Below are 7,320 nucleotides of genomic sequence, written 5' to 3'. Positions count from 1 at the left end.
TGCAAAGATACAAAGAAACTACAGAACACACCACGATCAAGCATAAGCAAAGGCAGAAAGATCCAACCTTTCTCCAGCCAAAATCAAAACTTTCTCAAAATAAATGGCGTAAAGGAAGGAAGGAAGAAGAACCAAACCTGGAAAATGGGAGAAAAGCTGCAAAAAAAAAAGCAGAAGAATGGAAGGCAAAATCCAGAATCACCCCTCTTCCACGAAAACAGCAACAAAGCAAGCGTCGTAGGAAGGAGCTATGGACTCAAAGCCAGAAACAGAAAGTGAGAGAGTAAAGGGAGAAGTTACGAAGAAAGAGTGAAGAAGAGAAACTGTTTCCTGAGTGTAAAGTTCAAAAATAAAGAAGTTAAGGGAAACGGGGCAATTAATGCCAAATTAATTGGGGCATTAAACCCTCGCACGTTCCCCATAACAAGGTGCTAATACAAAAGCACGCGCTTTTAGAGGAAAACGTTCTACATTAAAAAAGATTCTACAAAAGAGGAAGTCGACAAAATGCTCGAGTTCGGCTTCACCCGAGAAGGATCGAAGTCCTAAAACTGAGACTCGACCTCCAAAAGAAAGACCGAGCTCGAGCAGGGACACTGTTCATATCCTGGGTCGAGCTATCCGACCCGGGATGATCGGCGACAAAGCAACCGACCTCTTCAGGTCAGACTATCTGACCTCTTCCCAAAAGAGCTCGGCCAAATCGACAGGAAAGCCCGAAAAATGGGCCCAACTCAAGGAATACGACCCAGATCCAAAGGCAGTCCAAGCCTATAGAGATAAGGGCGGTTCCATTGAAGATAAGCTTACCTCGCCAAAAGATAAGATAAGATAAGATAACTAACTTATCTTATCTAAAAAGGTCACTCTACAACTACTATAAATACACTGGAGCACCCAGGTATAACTCATACTCTGATTCTACTAAAAACCTGCTTAATACCCGTGCTAACTTAAGCATTGGAGTCTCTTGCAGGTACCCCCAACCCTCCGGTGGCCAAGGATCAGCAGTGCAGCAAGTCCAACAAGTCGGACACAACAGCTCCAGCCGCCACCAACTAGCTGGACATGCCATCTCCGACCAGTACAGAAGATCTCATCCGAGATCGACCTCCAGTTTCAGGTAACCTCGAAACAATAACCTATATACTTCATCATCAAAGCACTACAAGGGTCCGAACTGAACTACCAAAAGATAGAAAAATTCGCCTATGCTCTCATACTAATGTCTCGATGACTACGCCCATATTTCCAAGCCCATATCATCAAGGTTCGGACCAACAACCCATAAAAGGCATTTTGCAGAAAACAGATTTAGCAGGAAGAATCTTATAGTGGAAAGTCGAGTTGTCCGAATTTGACCTTTAGTATGAAGCTCAGACATCCATCAAATCACAGTATCTGGCCGACTTTATTGCAGAGTTTACTGACACCTCGGAAATCCCTATAGAATGGAATCTCTACGTAGACGGCTCCTCGAACAAAACTGGAAATGGAGCAGGTGTGATAATAGAAAGTGACCAGGGAACCCAAATCGAACTTTCTCTCAAATTCGGGTTCCCTGCTTCAAACAACCAGGCCGAATATGAGGCATTACTAACTGGTTTGAAGCTAGCTAAGGAGGTCGGATCTAAAAAACTTATCATCTTCAGCGACTCACAAGTGGTCACCTCGCAAATAGCAGAGAGCTACCAAGCCAAAGATCCCACCATGAAAAATTACTTGGACAAAACCAGAGAACAGCTCGGACAAATCGGGGAATATGAGGTTCGCCACAAACCTCCGGAACAGAATGCTCGAGCTGATGCACTCTCAAAACTAGCCAGCACCAAACCAGGAGGCAACAATAGAAGCCTCATCCAGGAGATACTACAGAACCCGTCAATCTCGGAAGAAGAAAAGGTCCTAGCCGTAACAGGTCTGGATCAAGGATGGATAACTCCTATAATTAACTACCTCAAAACAGAAACACTCTCCACAGATAAGAAGGAGGCGAAGAGGTTAAAACGGGAGGCACAATACTACACGATCATAAACAATACTCTATACAAGAGAGGGATTTCAACACCACTATTAAAATGTGTGCCGACTTCCAACACAAAGGAAGTTTTAGAAGAAATACACAGTGGCATCTGTGGCAACCATCTCGGAGCACAAGCTCTCACCAAAAAAGTACTTCGAGCCGGATTCTATTGGCCGACTTTACAAAAGGAAGCAACAGAGTTCGTAAAGACATGTCCACCATGTCAGAAACATGCTAATTTCCACATCGCCCCACCAGAGGAACTCATCAGCGTAACCTCATCCTGGCCATTTGCAAAATGGGGACTCGACCTCCTTAGGCCCTTCCTTCAAGGATCAGGATAGGTCAAGTTCCTCATCGTCGGGGTAGACTATTTCACAAAGTGGATTGAGGCAGAGCCCCTAGCTAATGCCACTGCTCAAAGAAGTCAGAAATTCTTGTACAGAAACATTGTTACAAGGTTTGGGGTTCCTTACTCTATCACCACAGACAATGGCACTCAATTCACAGACACAGGTTTCAGAAAATTGGTGGCCGACCTGAAAATAAAGCACCAATTCACGTTTGTAGAACACCCTCAGGCCAATGGATAGGCAGAAGCCACCAATAAAGTTATATTAGCCGGGCTGAAACGAAGATTACAGGATACAAAGGGAGCCTGGGCTGAAGAGCTCCCACAAGTCCTATGGGCATATTGGACAACTCCACACTCCACGACAGGGGAGTCACCCTTCCGACTAGCTTATGGAATGGAGGCAATGATCCCAGTAGAAGTCGAAGAAGGGTCCCCCAGAACGATCTTCTACAGTGACGAGGCCAACTCCCAACTCCAAAAAGAAGAGCTTGACTTAATTTCAGAAATACGGGAAAGAGCTCGGATCAGAGAGGAGGTGCTAAAACGCCGAATGGCCTCAAGATACAATCAAAAGGTAGTACAACGAAGCTTTGCCAAGAACAACCTCATCCTAATCTGAAATGATATCGGAATAAGTCGACCTGGAGAGGGAAAACTCGCAACAAACTGGAAGGGACCCTACCGAGTTATAGAAGTACTCGGAAAGGGCTACTACAGGCTGTCCGAACTCGAAGGGCGAGAGCTACCAAGGTCATGGCACGCCTGCAACCTAAGAAGGTATTATAGTTAGGAGGCAATAAAGATCTTGGGATAAGGTGCACTCTTTTTTCTGAAAAAGTTTTTTTAATGAGGCGCCAAGTCAAGATCTATAAACTGCCTGACTTAGAAGGGTAAAGCACCCACATGTATATCTATTTTGAATAAAGTTTTTCAGATTTTCTACAAATTCTCTTTATCAAGACGCATTAATCTGAAACGCAAGAATTCATCGCCCGATTACAAAGCTACAGATCGGCCAAAGTGAAAATCAAAACTCACTGCTCGATCATGATAAAGCCGGCGAAGATGAAAACCGAATTCATCAAAGGTCAGGCCAAGTGAGGATAAAAACCGGCAAGATGAAAAGCGACAAAAACATAATAATGCAAGAAGTTATAAAAAAATAATCCATGAATAGAGACCTGACGAGGTCTAAAACAAAAAAATAGACTGCTAGAAATAACTTAGAATGGACCGACATAAAAGAAGTCGGACCAGATCAAAGCGACAAAAAGTTATACAAAGTAACCCATAAAAAAGAGGCCTGGCCAGCCCTGAAAATGGATTACTAGAAATAACTTAGAAGGGACCGACATGATGAAGTCGGCCTAACAAAATGACAAAAAGTTATAAAAAGTAATCCATAAAAAGAGACCTCATAAGATCCAAATAAAATGGATTACTAGAAATAACTTCGAAGAGACCGATGGTGCACGAAATTGTGATCATCAACAATGGCGCCAAAGACTTGGAGCTCTCAAACGTGAATCACACTTTGTCACAATTCCGCACAACTAACCAGCAAGTGCACTGGGTCGTCCAAGTAATACCTTACGTGAGTAAGGGTCGATCCCATGGAGACTGTCGGCTTGAAGTAAGCTATGGTCATCTTGTAAATCTCAGTCAGGCAGATTCAAATGGTTATGGAGAATTGATAATTAAAAGATGGATAAAATATAAATAAAATAAAGATAGAGATACTTATGTAATTCATTGGTAGGAATTTCAGATAAGCGTATGAAGATGCTTTGTTCCTCTTGAACCTCTGCTTTCCTATTGCCTTCATCCAATCATTCATACTCCCTTCCATGGCAAGCTTTATGTTGGGCATCACCGTTGTCAATGGCTACTTCCCGTTCTCTCAGTGAAAATGTTCCAAATGCGCTGTCACTGCACGGCTAATCATCTGTCGGTTCTCAATCATGTTGGAATAGGATCCATTGATCCTTTTGCGTCTGTCACACGCCCAACAATCGCGAGTTTGAAGCTCGTCACAGTCATCCCTTTCCAAATCCTACTCGGAATACCACAGACAAGGTTTATACTTTTCGAATCTCAAGAATGACCACCAATAATTTTAGCCTATACCACGAATGTTCCAATCTTAGATTAGAAACCCAAGAGATACACATTTAAGCTTGTTTGCATGTAGAACGAAGTGGTTGTCAGGCACGCGTTCATAGGTGAGAATGGTGGTGAGTGTCACATAATCATCACATTCATCATGTTCTTGAGTGCAAATAAATATCTTAGAGAAGAAGTAGGCGTGAATTGAATAGAAGAACAATAGTAATTATATTAATTCTTGAAGAACAGCAGAGCTCCACACCTTAATCTATGGTGTGTAGAAACTCCACCGTTGAAAATACATAAGTACAGGGTCTAGGCATGGCTGTGAGGCCAGCCCCCAAACGTGAACATAAAGATCAAAAGGTATCTGAAAAAGTCTGATCAAGTCTGTAAATACAATAGCAAAAGGTCCTATTTATAGAGAACTAGTAACCTAGGGTTTACAGAAATGAGTAAATGATGTAGAAATCCACTTCCGGGCCCACTTGGTGTGTGCTTGGGCTGAGTATTAAAGCTTTCACGTGTAGATACTTTTCTTGGAGTTAAACGCCAGCTTTTGTGCCAGTTTGGGCGTTTAACTCCAGCTTTTATGCCAGTTCTGGCGTTTTGACGCCAGAATTTTTGTGCTGACTTGGAACGCCAGTTTGGGCCATCAAATCTCGGGCAAAGTCTAGACTATTATATATTGCTGGAAAGCCCAGGATGTCTACTTTCCAACGCAATTGAGAGCGCACCAATTGGATATCTGTAGCTCCAGAAAATCCACTTCGAGTTCAGGGAGGTCAGAATCCAACAGCATCTGCAGTCCTTTTTCAGCCTCTGAATCAGATTTTTGCTCAGGTCCCTCAATTTCAGCTAGAAAATACCTGAAATCACAGAAAAACACACAAACTCATAGTAAAGTCTAGAAATGTGATTATTAAATAAAAACTAATAAAAATATAATAAAAACTAACTAAAATATACTAAGTACATACTAAAAACAATGCCAAAAAGTGTATAAATTACCCGCTCATCACAACACCAAACTTAAATTGTTGCTTGTCCCCAAGCAACTAAAAATCAAATAGGATAAAAAGAAGAGAATATACAATGAATTCCAAAAACATCTATGAAGATCAGTATTAATTAGATGAGCGGGGCTTTTTAGCTTTTTGCTTCTGAACAGTTTTGGCATCTCACTTTATCCTTTGAAGTTCAGAATGATTGGCTTCTATAGGAACTCAAAATCCAAATAGTGTTATTAATTCTCCTAGTTAAGTATGTTGATTCTTGAACACAGCTACTTTATGAGTCTTGGCCGTGACCCTAAGCATTTTGTTTTCCAGTATTACCACCGGATAGATAAATGCCATAGACACATAACTGGGTGAACCTTTTTAGATTGTGACTCAACTTTGCTAGAGTCCCCAATTAGAAGTGTCCAGAACTCTTAAGCACACTCTTTTTTTGCTTTGGACCACGACTTTAACCGCTTAGTCTCAAGTTTTCACTTGACACCTTCACGCCACAAGCACATGGTTAGGGACAGCTTGGTTTAGCCGCTTAGGCCAGGATTTTATTCCTGTGGGCCCTCCTATCCACTGATGCTTAAAGCCTTGGATCCTTTTTATTTTATCCTTGCCTTTTGGTTTTAAGAGTTATTGGCTTTTTCTACTTGCTTTTTCTCTCTTTTTTTTTCCGCATATATATATATATATATATATATATATATATATATATATATATATATATATATTAAGATTTTTCAGATCATCAAATAACATTTCTCCATTTTCCATCATTCTTTCAAGAGCCAACAATTTTAATATTCATAAACAACAAATTCAAAAATATGCACTGTTCAAGCATTCATTCAGAAGACAAGAATTATTGCCACCACATCAAAATAATTAAACTGTTTTAAAATTTGAAATTCATGTACTTCTTTTTCTTTTTCAATTAAGAGAATTTTTCATTTAAGAAAGGTGATGGATTCATAGGACATTCATAACTTTAAGGCATAGACACTAAGACACTAATGATCATGTAATAAAGACACAAATATAAATAAACATAAAGCATAATTTTCGAAAAACAGAAAATAAAGAACAAGGAAATTAAAGAACAGGTCCACCTTAGTGATGGCGGCTTGTTCTTCCTCTTGAAGATCTTATGGAGTGCTTGAGCTCCTCAATGTCTCTTCCTTGCCTTTGTTGCTCCTCTCTCATGGTTCTTTGGTCTTCTCTAATTTCATGGAGGAGGATGGAATGCTCTTGGTGCTCCACCCTTAGTTGTCCCATATTGGAACTTAATTCTCCTAGGGAGGTATTGATTTGCACCCAATAGTTTTGTGGAGGAAAATGCATCCCTTGAGGCATCTCAGGGATTTCATAATGAGGAATTTCCTCATGCTCTTGCCCATGAGTGGGATCTCTTGTTTGCTTCATCCTTTTCTTAGTGATGGGCTTGTCCTCATCAATGAGGATGTCTTCCTCTATGTCAATTCCAGCCGAATTGCAAATGTGACAAATAAGATGAGGGAAGGCTAACCTTGCCAAAGTAGAGGACTTGTCCGCCACCTTGTAGAGTTCTTGGGATATAACCTCATGAACTTCTACTTCCTCTCTGATCATGATGCTATGAATCATGATAGCCCGGTCTATAGTAACTTCAGACCGGTTGCAAGTGGGAATGATTGAGCGTTGGATGAACTCCAACCATCCCCTAGCCACGAGCTTGAGGTCATGCCTTCTTAGTTGAACCGGCTTCCCTCTTGAATCTCTCTTCCATTGAGCGCCCTCTTCACAAATGTCTATGAGGACTTGGTCCAAACTTTGATCAAAGTTGACCC

The sequence above is a fragment of the Arachis ipaensis genome, chromosome B5, assembly GCF_059453495.1.
Source record: "Arachis ipaensis isolate K30076 ecotype BB chromosome B5, ASM5945349v1, whole genome shotgun sequence".
Taxonomy (NCBI): Eukaryota; Viridiplantae; Streptophyta; class Magnoliopsida; order Fabales; family Fabaceae; genus Arachis; species Arachis ipaensis.
Note: the sequence above shows the minus strand (reverse complement) of the source record.